The sequence below is a fragment of the Rhinatrema bivittatum genome, chromosome 1 (genome assembly GCF_901001135.1).
Source record: "Rhinatrema bivittatum chromosome 1, aRhiBiv1.1, whole genome shotgun sequence".
Taxonomy (NCBI): Eukaryota; Metazoa; Chordata; class Amphibia; order Gymnophiona; family Rhinatrematidae; genus Rhinatrema; species Rhinatrema bivittatum.
This window is the reverse complement of record NC_042615.1, coordinates 39,043,094-39,057,982: the sequence shown is the minus strand read 5'-3', so window position 1 is coordinate 39,057,982 and position 14,889 is coordinate 39,043,094.

Below are 14,889 nucleotides of genomic sequence, written 5' to 3'. Positions count from 1 at the left end.
AATGAATCAGTGCTTAAAGATAGAGGGTTTTTCTTTTTGTATAGAGAATTCTAGTTTCAATGTATGTACATTGAGATCTTTCCTTATTGTATTAGCACTTATATTGCAAGATGGCAAAGAATATTTGTTATTGTAAAATTTGAAAAGTTTAATAAAATATAATTTAAAAAAAAAAAAAAAAATTAGTCGAAAGGACTTCTATATCTCACTCCATTGATAACGTGAAGATAAGAAGTAGCTGGCATTCTCTCAATGCATTGTATAAATAGCGCTATTTATACAATGCATTATCAATGGAGTGAAATATAGAAGTCCTTTTGACTAATTTTTAAAGAAAAATAAAAATATATAAAAATAGAAAGCCTGTAAGGGAGTCAGTTGGACCGTTAGATGATCGAGGGGTTAAAGGGGCACTTAGAGAAGATAAGGCCATCTCGGAAAGATTAAATGATTTCTTTTCTTCATGGTTTACTAAAGAGGATGTTGGGGAGGCACTCGTACTGGAGAAGGTTTTCATGGGTAATGATTCAGATGGACTGAACCAAATCATGGTGAACCTAGAAGATGTGGTAGACCTGATTGATAAACTGAAGAGTAGTAAATCACCTGGACTGGATGGTATACACCCCAGAGTTTTGAAGGAACTAAAAAATGAAATTTCAGACCTATTAGTAAAAATTTATAACCTATCATTAAAATCATCCATTGTACCTGAAGACTGGAGGATAGCTAATGTAACCCCCATATTTTAAAAGGGCTCCAGAGGAGATCCGGGAAATTACAGACCGGTTAGCCTGACTTCAGTGCCAGGAAAAATAGTGGAAAGTGTTCTAAACATCAAAATCACAGAACATATAGAAAGACATGGTTTAATGGTACAAATTCAGCATGGCTTTACCCAAGCAAAGTCTTGCCTCACAAATCTGCTTCACTTTTTTGAAGGAGTTAATAAACATGTGGATAAAGGTGAACCGGTAGATGTAGTGTACTTGGATTTTCAGAAGGCATTTGACAAAGTTCCTCATGAGAGGCTTCTAGGAAAAGTAAAAAGTCATGGGATAGGTGGTGATGTCCTTTCATGGATTACCAACTGGCTAAAAGATAGGAAACAGAGAGTAGGATTAAATCACAAGCAGATTGTGATAAATTGCAGGAAGACCTTCTGAGGCTGGAAAATTGGGCAACTAAATGGCAGATGAAATTTAATGTGGACAAGTGCAAGGTGATGCATATAGGGAAAAATAACCCATGTTATAGTTACACAATGTTAGGTTCCATATTAGGTGCTACAACCCAAGAAAGAGATCTAGGCGTCATAGTGGACTGTATAACACATTGAAATCGTCGGTTCAGTGTGCTGTGGCAGTCAAAACAGCAAACAGAATGTTGGGAACTATTAGAAAGGGAATGGTGAATAAAACGGAAAATGTCATAATGCCTCTGTATCGCTCCATGGTGAGACCACACCTTGAATATTGTGTACAATTCTGGTTGCCGCATCTCAAAAAAGATATAATTGCGATGGAGAAGGTACAAAGAAGGGCTACCAAAATGATAAAGGAAATGGAACAGCTCCCCTATGAGGAAAGACTAAAGAGGTTAGGACTTTTCAGCTTGGAGAAGAGATGGCTGAGGGGGGATATGATAGAGGTGTTTAAAATCATGAGAGGTCTAGAACGGGTAGATGTAAATCATTTTTTTACTCTTTCGGATAATAGAAAGACTAGGGGGCACTCCATGAAGTTAGCATGTGGCACATTTAAAACTAATCAGAGAAAGTTCTTTTTCACTCAACGCACAATTAAACTCTGGAATTTGTTGCCAGAGGATGTGGTTAGTGCAGTTAGTATAGCTGTGTTTAAAAAAGGATTGGATAATTTCTTGGACGAGAAGACCATTACTTGCTATTTATTAAGTTGACATATGATAACCACCGCTATTATTAGCAACGGTAACATGGAATAGACTTAGTTTTTGGGTATTTGCCAGGTTCTTATGGCCTGGATTGGCCACTGTTGGAAACAGGATGCTGGGCTTGATGGACCCTTGGTCTGACCCAGGATGGCATATTCTTATGTTCTTATCTGTGTGTGTGAAAGCATGTATATGAGCATTTTTATGCATTTATGTGAAAGAGCATGTGTGTGTGTGTGTAAAAGCACATGTGAGCTTTTGTGTATGTGTGTGAAAAAGCTTGTATGAAAGCATTTGTGTGCATGTGTGAGAGCATGTATGTGAGCATCTCTGTGCGTGTGTGACAGCATGTATGTGAGCATCTGTGCATGTGTGAGAGCATCTGGGAGTGTGAAAGAGCATGTGTGAGAGCATCTGTGTTTGTGTGTGAAAGAGCATGAACGTGTGTGTGTGTGTGTGTGTGTGTGTGTGTGTGTATAAGAGGAGAAAATTCACCCTTCCCACCACAATAATTCATGGAAATCTCAGGTTGACTGGAAATCAAAAGATCCCCGATTTGGAAAGTGGGGATTTAAAAACTCCATATTAGTTTTAATTATTGGGTACTATTTCATGTCTGCTATTTTGAAATATTATTGTTTGGGAAATTTTATAATTTTTATGAGTTTTTAATGATTGTTTGATGTTTTATGAGGAATGGTGATGTTTCTGTTTTTCCATTGCTGTACAGTATACAGAATTGGCTTGTTGCAGTTTCCAGTTCATTTAATTTGCGAATTTCTATTTATACTTTTATGTTCTCTTTATTCTGTCTTTTGTGATGTTCTGCCCATGTTCTGCATGTCTGATGCAAGTGAGGTATTAAACAAATATTTAAAATGTAAATGAGCACACATAAACAAATGATAAAATTAAAAAATTAAAAAACAACATACATGAGTGTGCAAACATTAAAAATAATGCAAATCGGGGGAGCCTGTTGAGAGGCGAGAGAGAGATGCTCTTCAGAAGTCCTGGAACCCTTACAGCGCTAAAGTACATCATTACCTGCCGAGTGAACAGCTGAGTGCCGAGCGGAGGCGGGACCAGTGAAGTCGCCGGAGGGACTGCCCATAAAATCGGCAGGCAAGCGGCGAATGAACTGGGGAGCCTGTTGAGAGGAGAGAGCGAGAGAGCGAGAGGCTCTTCAGAAGTCCTGGAACCCTTACAGCGGTGTAAAGTACATCATTATCTGCCGAGTGAACAGCTGAGTGCCAAGCGGAGGCAGGACCAGTGACGTCACTGGAGGGACTGACCATAAAATCGGCAGGCAAGCGGCGCGCCAGCAGCGCGCAGCTTTGCCTGGCTTAGCCCGGGAAGACCGGAGGATATTTGGTGAGTTCTGGAATTTTTTGAATGTCGGCGAACTTTGCTAGTCTAGGCCATCCCAGGCTCATGGGGAGGAAAAGAAAAGTTAAAAGTTTTCCCATATCTCCTATAACACCAAGAGGGCCGATGGACGACCATGTCTTTCGACGGGTTGGATCACCAGAGGACAGTTCAGGGGGGCAGTTTTCAGCCTCCCTGAGTCCTGGCACTGGACCAATACTCCCCCCGCAACCAATGGCAACATTACCAGAGGGGTTTTTGCATCTAGAACCTCGCAGCCCCCAGAAAGGAAGTGACTGTGTAGATTCTCAAGATTCAAAAACATGTGATCAGCCATCTAACTCTGAAGGAGTTTCAAAGAGGCCGGAGCAGTGGCCTACTGATCTACCGGAAGATGTTACACTAAAGGACATTTGGAAAATGATGTCTAAGATGAATGATAACGTCTCCCAAATGAATTTGTCTTTGTCAACTATTGTAAATTCAAATAGATTACAGATTGAGGAACAGAAAAAGGGCATGTCTGTAATGAATGATGAAATGGTGAAAGTTACAACTAAATTAAAATTACTGGAAGATACTGAAAATATTCATATAAGAGATAGTTACACTATCCATAAAGAATTGGAGAAGATAGAAAATATAATGAGGTATAAAAATCTACGTCTGATTAACTTTCCTCAGACGAGACTTCTATCTCCAATAAAAATGTTTAAAAAATACTTGCGAGATATATTGCAATATGAAGATAAAGATATTAGAGATGTGAATCGTGTGCCCGATCATCTTAACGATCGGGTTCGGCTAGAGGGGGGGGAAAAATCTGATCATGGGTGATGTGAATCGGAATTGGTTCCGATTCACATCGTTATTTTTTTTGTAGTGAGGCCCGACCCTTTAAAATTAACCCCTTACCTTCCCCCACCCTCCTGAACTCCCCCAAAACTTTTTATGATTACATGGTGGTCCAATGGGGGCACGAGGACCAATCTCCCGCTCTCGGGCCATCGGCACCATTTTGGCTGCCACTCAAAAATGGCGCCGATGGCCCGATAAAAAAAAACCCACCCGACCCTTTAAAAACAACCCCTTAGCTTCCCCCACCCTCCCGAGCCCCCCAAAACATTTTAAAATTACCTGGTGGTCTAGTGGTGGTCCTGGGAGCGATCTCCCATTCTCGGGCCGTCGGCTGCCACTCATAAAGATGGCGCCGATGGCCCTTTGCCCTTACCATGTGACAGGGTATCCGTGCCATTGGCCGGCTCCTGTCACATGGTAGAAGCACTGGATGGCCGGCGCCGTCTTTACGACGGCGGCGGCCATCTTTAAATATGGCGGCGGCCATTTTTAAAGATGGCACCGGCCAGCCAGTGCTTTAAAGATAAAGTGTGCAAGAGGCGTGGTCATTGTTAAAAAATACCATCCTAGAAGCAAAATCCAAAATGTATTCCGCACATTAAGAAAGGTGGAAAGAAGGCAAAACGATTCCGACATGGTTAAAAGGGGAGGTGAAAAAAGCTATTTTAGCCAAAAGATCTTCATTCAAAAATTGGAAAAAGGATACAACAGAAGAAAATAGGATAAATGGCAAGTTAAATGTAAGACATTGATAAGACAGGCTAAGAGAGAATTTGAAAAGAAGTTGGCCGTAGAGGCAAAAACTCACAGTAAAAACGTTTTAAAATATATCCAAAGCAGAAAGCCTGTGAGGGAGTCAGGTGGACCATTAGATGATCGAGGGGTTAAAGGGACACTTACGGGCGGATTTTAAAAGCCCTGCTCGCGTAAATCCGCCCGGATTTAAGCGAGCAGAGCCTTGCGCGCCGGCGCCCCTATTTTGCATAGGCCGCCGGCGCGCGCAGAGCCCCGGGACGTGCGTAGGTCCCGGGGTTTTCTGAAGGGGGAGTGTCGGGGGCGGGGCCGAACGACGCAGCGTTTTTGGGGCGGGACACAGCGTTTTGGGGGTGGGCCCGGGGGCGTGGTTTCGGCCTGGGGCGTTTCGGGGGCGTGGCTGTGCCCTCTGGGACCGCCCCCGGGTCGAGTCTTGGCACGCCAGCAGCCCGCTGGTGCGCGTGGATTTACGTCTCCCTACGGGAGGCGTAAATCTGTGGATAAAGGTAGGGGGGGGTTAGATAGGGCCGGGGGGGTGGGTTAGGTAGGGGAAGGTGAGGGGAGGGCGAAAGAAAGTTCCCTCCGAGGCCGCTCCGATTTCGGAGCGGCCTCGGAGGGAACGGTGACAGGCTGCGCGGCTTGGCGCGCGCCGGCTGCGCAAAATCGGCAGCCTTGCGCGCGCCGATCCAGGATTTTAGAAGATACGCACGGCTACGCGCGTATCTTTTAAAATCCAGCGTACTTTTGTTTGCGCCTGGTGCGCAAACAAAAGTACGCGAACGCGCTTTTTAAAAAAATCTACCCCTTAGAGAAGATAAGGCCATCGCGGAAAGATTAAATGATTTCTTTTCTTCGGTGTTTACTGAATAGGATGTTGGGGAGGTACCCGTACTGGAGAAGGTTTTCATGGGTAATGATTCAGATGGACTGAACCAAATCACGGTGAACGTAGAAGATGTGGTAGACCTGATTGACAAACTTAAGAGTAGTAAATCACCCGGACTGGATGGTATACACCCCAGAGTTCTGAAGGAACTAAAAAATGAAATTTCAGACCTATTAGTAAAAATTTGTAACCTGTCATTAAAATCATCCAATGTACCTGAAGACTGGAGGATAGCTAATGTAACCCCCATATTTAAAAAGTGCTCCAGGGGCGATCCGGGATACAACAGACCGGTTAGCCTGACTTCAGTGCCAGGAAAAATAGTGGAAAGTGTTCTAAACATAAAATCACAGACATATAGAAAGACATAGTTTAATGGAACAAAGTCAGCATGGCTTTACCCAAGGCAAGTCTTGCCTCACAAATCTGCTTCACTTTTTTGAAGAAGTTAATAAACATGTGGATAAAGGTGGACCTGTAGATGTAGTGTACTTGAATTTTCAGAAGGCATTTGACAAAGTTCCTCATGAGAGGCTTCTAGGAAAAATAAAAAGTCATGGGATAGGTGGCGATGTCCTTTCGTGGATTACAAACTGGCCAAAAGACAGGAAACAGAGAGTAGGATTAAATGGACAATTTTCTCAGTTGAATAGTGTGGGCAGTGAAGTGCCTCAGGGATCTGTATTGGGACCCTTACTTTCAATATATTTATAAATGATCTGGAAAGAAATACGACAAGTGAGGTAATCAAATTTGCAGATGATACAAAATTGTTCAGAGTAGTTAAATCACAAGCAGATTGTGATAAATTGCAGGAAGACCTTGTGAGGCTGGAAAATTGGGCATCCAAGTGGCAGATGAAATTTAATGTGGATAAGTGCAAGGTGATGCATATAGGGAAAAATAACCTATGCTATAGTTACACAATGTTAAGTTCCACATAAGGTGCTAATACCCAAGAAAGAGATCTAGGCATTATAGTGGATAACACATTGAAATCTTCGGTTCAGTGTGCTGCGGCAGTCAAAAAAGCAAACAGAATGTTGGGAATTATTAGAAAGGGAATGGTGAATAGAACGGAAAATGTCATAATGCCTCTATATCGCTCCATGGTGAGACCACACCTTGAATACTGTGTACAATTCTGGTCGCCGCATCTCAAAAAAGATATAATTGCGATGGAGAAGGTACAGAGAAGGGCGACCAAAATCATAAAGGGAATGGAACAGCTCCCCAATGAGGAAAGACTAAAGAGGTTAGGACTTTTCAGCTTGGAGAAGAGACGGCTGAGGGGGGATAAGATAGAGGTGTTTAAAATCATGAGAGGTCTAGAACGGGTAGATGTGAATCGGTTATTTAGTCTTTCAGATAATAGAAAGACTAGGGGGCACTCCATTAAGTTAGCATATGGCACATTTAAAACTAATCGTAGAAAGTTCTTCTTCACTCAATACACAATTAAACTCTGGAATTTGTTGCCAGAGGACGTGGTTAGTTCAGTTAGTATAGCTGTGTTTTAAAAAGGATTGGATAAGTTCTTGGAGGAGAAGTCCATTACCTGCTATTAATTAAGTTGACTTAGAAAATAGTCACTGCTATTAATAGCAATGGTAACATGAAATAGACTTAATTTTTGGGTGCTTGCCAGGTTCTTATAGCCTGGATTGGCCACTGTTGGAAACAGGTTGCTGGGCTTGGTGGACCCTTGGCCTGACCCAGTATGGCATGTTCTTATGTTCTTATGTTCTTACATGTCACAATACCAGAGAAACTTGTGGAAGCAAGTACAGGATATCACTGACAATCTCCCACAACAACAAAGAGAACCACTCAATGTCATTATCCAAAAAGGCCTTTAATCAGGAAAATATGAGGTCCGAGCGGCATATGATTCCTTCGAAACATCTGTACGCATATCAGCTGTTGGGATCAGTGCCAGGAGATGGGCTTTGTTAAAAGCTTCAGATCTTCAATCAGAAGTACAAGATAAGCTGGCAGATCTGCAATGCACCGGAGATAACCTTTTCAGTGAAAAAAATTCAAGATGCTGTCTCACAGTTAAAAGACCATCATGAGACACTATGCCAGCTTTCAAAATTACCAGCTGAGCATCCATCCTCTGCGCAAAAGTCCATAAGAAGAGACACTAGAAAACCCTTCTACCGATTTCGTCATTACTATCCACCCGCATCTAGCATACGTCCTACCAGACCACCTCAATGGGGACGTCCATGACAGACAGAACAAACCAGGACTCAACTGGCCCCACAGGCAGGACAGGCATCTGGTTTTTGAAAGTTTCCAGAGAACAGCAGCCACACCAACAATCCCAGAGCGGACTTGCCTGTAGGAGGTCACCTCCATTATTTCATACAAACTGGCGCCTACGGATCAGTGGGTGTTAGCCATGAGTGTACCTCTGTATATGAGTGTCTATGAGAGAAAGTACTAGGGATGTGAATCGTTTTAGGACGATTAAAATTATCGTCCGATAATTTTAATATCGTCTTAAACCGTTATGGAACACAATACAATACAGATTCTAACGATTTATCGTTATAAATCGTTAGAATCGTGAGCCGGCACACTAAAACCCCTAAAACCCACCCCGACCCTTTAAATTAAATCCCCCACCCTCCCGAACCCCCCCCCCAATAACTTAAATAACCTGCGGGTCCAGCGGCGGTCCGGAACGGCAGCGGTCCGGAACGGGCTCCTGCTCCTGAATCTTGTCGTCTTCAGCCGGCGCCATTTTCCAAAATGGCGCCGAAAAATGGCGGCGGCCATAGACGAAAAAGATTGGACGGCAGGAGGTCCTTCCGGACCCCCGCTGGACTTTTGGCAAGTCTCGTGGGGGTCAGGAGGCCCCCCACAAGCTGGCCAAAAGTTCCTGGAGGTCCAGCGGGGGTCAGGGAGCGATTTCCCGCCGCGAATCGTTTTCGTACGGAAAATGGCGCCGGCAGGAGATCGACTGCAGGAGGTCGTTCAGCGAGGGTTCCGGCGCCTCGCTGAACGACCTCCTGCAGTCGATCTCCTGCCGGCGCCATTTTCCGTACGAAAACGATTCGCGGCGGGAAATCGCTCCCTGACCCCCGCTGGACCTCCAGGAACTTTTGGCCAGCTTGTGGGGGGCCTCCTGACCCCCACGAGACTTGCCAAAAGTCCAGCGGGGGTCCGGAAGGACCTCCTGCCGTCCAATCTTTTTCGTCTATGGCCGCCGCCATTTTTCGGCGCCATTTTGGAAAATGGCGCCGGCTGAAGACGACAAGATTCAGGAGCAGGAGCCCGTTCCGGACCGCTGCCGTTCCGGACCGCCGCTGGACCCGCAGGTTATTTAAGTTATTTGGGGGGGGTTCGGGAGGGTGGGGGATTTAATTTAAAGGGTCGGGGGTGGGTTTTAGGGGGTTTTAATGTGCCGGTTTTTCGATTTTTCGATTTTTAACGACCCGCAGGTTATTTAAGTTATTTGGGGGGGGTTCGGGAGGGTGGGGGATTTAATTTAAAGGGTCGGGGGTGGGTTTTAGGGGGTTTTAATGTGCCGGTTTTTTCGATTTTTCGATTTTTAACGATTTTTAACGATTTTTTCACGATATTTTACCCCCCCAAACGGCAACAATACGATTCCCTCCCCCTCCCAGCCGAAATCGATCGTTAAGACGATCGAGGACACGATTCACATCCCTAGAAAGTACCTGTATATGTGTGAGAATACCTTATATATGTATGTGGGAGAGGTAAACGTTTGTGCACCTTCCTCCAATCTATGACAATCTCAGGAAGACTGAAAATCTAAAGTTCCCAGGTATGGAGAATGGGAGATTTTTTTTTTTAATCCTTGTTTGTTGTAATTAATTATTGGATGTGATGTGTCTGCTGTTTTGAAATATTTTGTTAGTGTTGGGTAATTTCCAGGTCAATTTTTGTCTGCAAGTTTCAATTTGTATTTTATGATCTGTGTTCTGCTTGTGTGACTGAGGTTAGGTATTCTGCTAGTATGTAGTTTCTGTGTAGGCATTTACAACAAACTGACTTTAATTTGTTTTCCTAATAAGAGGTGTATTGGTGTTTAGGGCCTGATGTAATATTTGCAGTGTGGCTTTTTCATAGGTTGTGTGCTGGCACTTATGATATGGAAGGCTTACTATATTGGAAGTGTTTCAGTTTATTCCTGGCTTTCTGTGGGCCGAGTCCACACCCAGTGCACTTTACCTTACGCCTAATACCATATCGGATCCAGTAAACCACCTTGATTACTATGAGAAAAGTAGTTTATTAAGTCTGTTAAACTATTATTACTGAAAGTGTTGGGTTTTTTTGTTTTTTTTTTTTGCAGTATATGCAAATATAATATATATGTTGTTGAAAGTGATATTTTTACTTCAGAAGATTGCATATGGAAATTTTAAATTCAAAGTACAATCTGCATTTTTAGGTTGAGGAAGTGGTTAATAAATTTAAAAATGGAAAAGAATGCCTAAATTTTAATTATGTGGGGAGGGGAGGGAAGGGGGACTGAAAGGCTGTAAGGTTGGTCTAGGGCATCTAACATTCTTGTATCAGCTCTCAGAGAGAGTGTGTCTCACACACAGAGACTCCCGCCATTCACCAGCCTCTCACACCCCCAGGGGGCAGATCCTGAAGTAGGGTGGGAGTCAGGCAATAGGGAATGGAGGAGTCCTATTTCTAAGCCCAGGAGGTGGGGAGGCTAAAGGCTGCTCCGCCCAATTAAACTCTTCTACAGGCGCCTCCTAATGGGGACGTCAAAGACTGAAAAGGCACAAAAACTGAATGGTTAGAGCAGTGGGGCTGCAAACAAAAGAAGCCAGGGTTCAAATCCTACTGCCACTCCTTGTGACCTTGGGCAAGTAAGAACATAAGAAATTGCCATGCTGGGTCAGACCAAGGGTCCATCAAGCCCAGCATCCTGTTTCCAACAGTGGCCAATCCAGGCTATAAGAACCTGGCAAGTACCCAAAAACTAAGTCTATTCCATGTTACTATTGCTAATGGCAGTGGCTATTCTCTAAGGGGTAGATTTTTTTAAAAAAGCACGTTCGCGTACTTTTGTTGGCGCACCAGGCGCAAACAAAAGTACGCTGGATTTTATAAGATATGCGCGTAGCTGCGAGTATCTTATAAAATCCTGGATTGGCGCGCGCAAGGCTGCCGATTTTGGGCAGCTGGTGCATGCCGAGCCACGCAGCCTGCCTCCGTTCCCTCCGAGGCCGCTCTGAAATCGGAGCGGCCTCAGAGGGAACTTTCTTTCGCCCTCCCCTCACCTTCCCCTCCCTTCCCCTACCTAACCCACCCCCCCGGCCCTATCTAAATCACCCCCCCTACCTTTATCCATGGATTTACGCCTCCCGGAGGGAGACGTAAATCCACGCGCGCCAGCGGGCTGCTGGCGCGCCGAGACCCGACCGGGGGCGGTTCCGGAGGGTGCGGCCACACCCCCGGAACGCCCCGGGCCGAAACCACGCCCCGGGCCCGCCCCCGAAACGCAGCGTCCCGCCCCCAAAACGCCATGTTGTTCGGCCCCGCCCCCGACACGCGCCCTTCAGAAAAGGGTATCGGTATATAAAAGTGCCAAATAAATAAATAAATAAATAAATAAATAAATAAATAAATAATCCACATTAAATTTCATCTGCCATTTCGATACCCAATTTTCCAGTCATTTCACCCTCCATTCCAGTCATTTCACCCTCCATTTGCCTTCTCCATGCCCTGGCCCTCTTGATGATTTCACCTGCCCTGCGCAATGGGGGGGGGGGGGGCACCATTTCATGCCTCGCCTCACGCAGCAGATTGCCCTGAGCCACCCCTGGGTAAAACTATAAATTATAGTGTAGTTCAATAATTTCAACAATGAGCATCAATACTCTCAATTCCAATCAGATATATTTTGCCTCAAACCAATAGAGATGCTTCTCTGTTTAGAACTAAATATAGCTACTGTCCTGGTCATCCCTTGGGCACGGGGTTTTCAAGGAGGTTCAAGGTCCACGCAAGGCTCCATGCCCTCTTGGAGTTCCTGCAAAGAGGGGAAAAGAAAGTTTTCAATCGTTTTGTTCTCTTTGGGGATCTTTTGCACGCCAATCTAGTCACACAAAAGAAATCACTATTCACTCCAGTTCTGCTCAAAAGAAAGTTTTTACTGAAACTGGTGGCTGAAAACAAATCAAAAGTCCAAAAGTGTACTAGAGGATAGTGCACCACACTGTACACAAAGTCCAAAAATAAAAACATATATCTAAATCTCAGTCTTTTTCACACTCTCCTTGCACTTCGGGTGGTTCCAGCAGCTCCTGTTGCCAGTGGAGAAGAACCAATGCAACTCGGTCGCAGTCATATGGAGACAATCCCCTTCTTTGTGTTAGAGAAGGCCATGCACCCTATCGTTCTGGGGTTACTCTGGTTGCAGATAGGGATGTGAATCGTTTTTCAACTATTTAGATTATCGTCCTGATAAGGTTTAAATCGTCATTAATCGGTAAAGAGTGCGATACAATAGAAATTCCCCCGATTTATCGTGAAAAATCGTTTTTTTGGTTAGTGCGCGCTAACAGAAAATGATACAATTTGACACTTTTCAGGTCAGTTAAGGTCAGTTTAGGAATGAATATGTATTACTATTGGCTGCCCTCTTATTTATTCATGTTACCAAGGATCCCACTGACGTGATGGTTTAATATATGGGAGATGGGAAATGGAAATGGTTGGTAGCTTGACAAAAAAAGTAATGTGATCAGTCAATGTGACTAGAACTTGTGCCCTATCCCTGATACCGGGAGTGTTATGATCTTCCTGCATGCAGTGCCGTATCCATGATACCAGGAGTGTTGTGATCTTCCTGCATGCAGTGCCCTATCCCTGATACCGGGAGTGTTGTGATCTTCCTGGATGCAGTGCCCTATCCCTGATACCGGGAGTGTTGTGATCTTCCTGCATGCAGTGCCCTATCCCTAATACCGGGAGTGTTGTGATCTTCCTGCACACAGTGCCCTATCACTGTGACCGGGGGTGTTGTGATCTTCCTGCACGCAGTGCCCTATCCCTGATACCGGGCATGTTGTGATCTTCCTGCATGCAGTGCCATATCCCTGATACCAGGGGTGTTGTGATCTTCCTGCACACAGTGCCCTATCCCTGATACCGGGAGTGTTGTGATCTTCCTGCACGCAGTGCCCTATCCCTGATACCGGGAGTGTTGTGATCTTCCTGCACGGAGTGCCCTATCCCTGATACCGGGAGTGTTGTGATCTTCCTGCATGCAGTGCCCTATCCCTAATACCAGGGGTGTTGTGATCTTCCTGCACACAGTGCCCTATCCTGTTTACCGGGGGTGTTGTGATCTTCCTGCACGCAATTCCCTATCACTGATACCAGGATGTGTGCAGGAAGATCACAACCCTCCCGGTATTAGGGATAGGGCACTGTGTGCAGGAAGATCACAACACCCCTGGTATTAGGGATAGGGCACTGCATGCAGGAAGATCACAACACACCCGTTATCAGGGATAGGGCACTGCGTGCAGGAAGATCACAACACTCCCGGTATCAGGGATACGGCACTGCATGCAGGAAGATCACAACACTCCCGGTATCAGGGATAGGGCACTGAGTGCAGGAAGGTCACAACACCCCCGGTATCAGGGATATGGCACTGAGTGCAGGAAGATCACAACACCCCTGGTATCAGGGATAGGGCACTGCATGCAGGAAGATCACAACAATCTCGGTATCAGGGATAGGGCACTGCGTGCAGGAAGATCACAACACTCCCGGTATCAGGGATATGGCACTGCATGCAGGAAGATCACAACACTCCCGGTATCAGGGATAGGGCACTGTGTGCAGGAAGATCACAACACTCCCGGTATCAGGGATATGGCACGGAGTGCAGGAAGATCACAACACCCCCGGTATCAGGGATAGGGCACTGCATGCAGGAAGATCACAACACTCCCGGTATCAGGGATAGGGAACTACATGCAGGAAGATCACAACACCCCTGGTATCAGGGATAGGGCACTGCGTGCAGGAAGATCACAACACTCCCGGTATCAGGGATATGGCACTGCATGCAGGAAGATCACAACACTCCCGGTATCAGGGATAGGGCACTGCATGCAGGAAGATCACAACACTCCCGGTATCAGGGATAGGGCACTGTGTGCAGGAAGACCACTACACTCCCGGTATCAGGGATATGGCACTGAGTGCAGGAAGATCACAACACTCCCGGTATCAGGGATAGGGCACTGCATGCAGGAAGATCACAACACTCCCGGTATCAGGGATAGGGAATTGCGTGTAGGAAGATCACAACACCCCCGATAACCGGGATAGGGCACTGCGTGCAGGAAGATCACAACACCCCCGGTAACTGGAATAGGGCACTGTGTGCAGGAAGATCACAACACTCCCGGTATCAGGGATAGGGAATTGCGTGTAGGAAGATCACAACACCCCCGATAACCGGGATAGGGCACTGCGTGCAGGAAGATCACAACACCCCCGGTAACTGGAATAGGGCACTGTGTGCAGGAAGATCACAACACTCCCGGTATCAGGGATAGGGCACTGCATGCAGGAAGATCACAACACCCCCGGTATCAGGGATAGGGCACTGCGTGCAGGAAGATCACAACACTCCCGGTATCAGGGATACGGCACTGCATGCAGGAAGATCACAACACTCCCGGTATCAGGGATAGGGCACTGCATGCAGGAAGATCACAACACTCCCGGTATCAGGGATAGGGCACTGTGTGCAGGAAGATCACAACACTCTCGGTATCAGGGATATGGCACTGAGTGCAGGAAGATCACAACACCCCCGGTATCAGGGATAGGGCACTGCATGCAGGAAGATCACAACACTCCCGGTATCAGGGATAGGGAACTGCGTGTAGGAAGATCACAACACCCCCGGTAACCGGGATAGGGAACTGCGTGTAGGAAGATCACAACACCCCCGGTAACCGGAATAGGGCACTGTGTGCAGGAAGATCACAACACTCCCGGTATCAGGGATAGGGCACTGCGTGCAGGAAGATCACAACACCCCCGGTATCAGGGATACGGCACTGCATGCAGGAAGATCA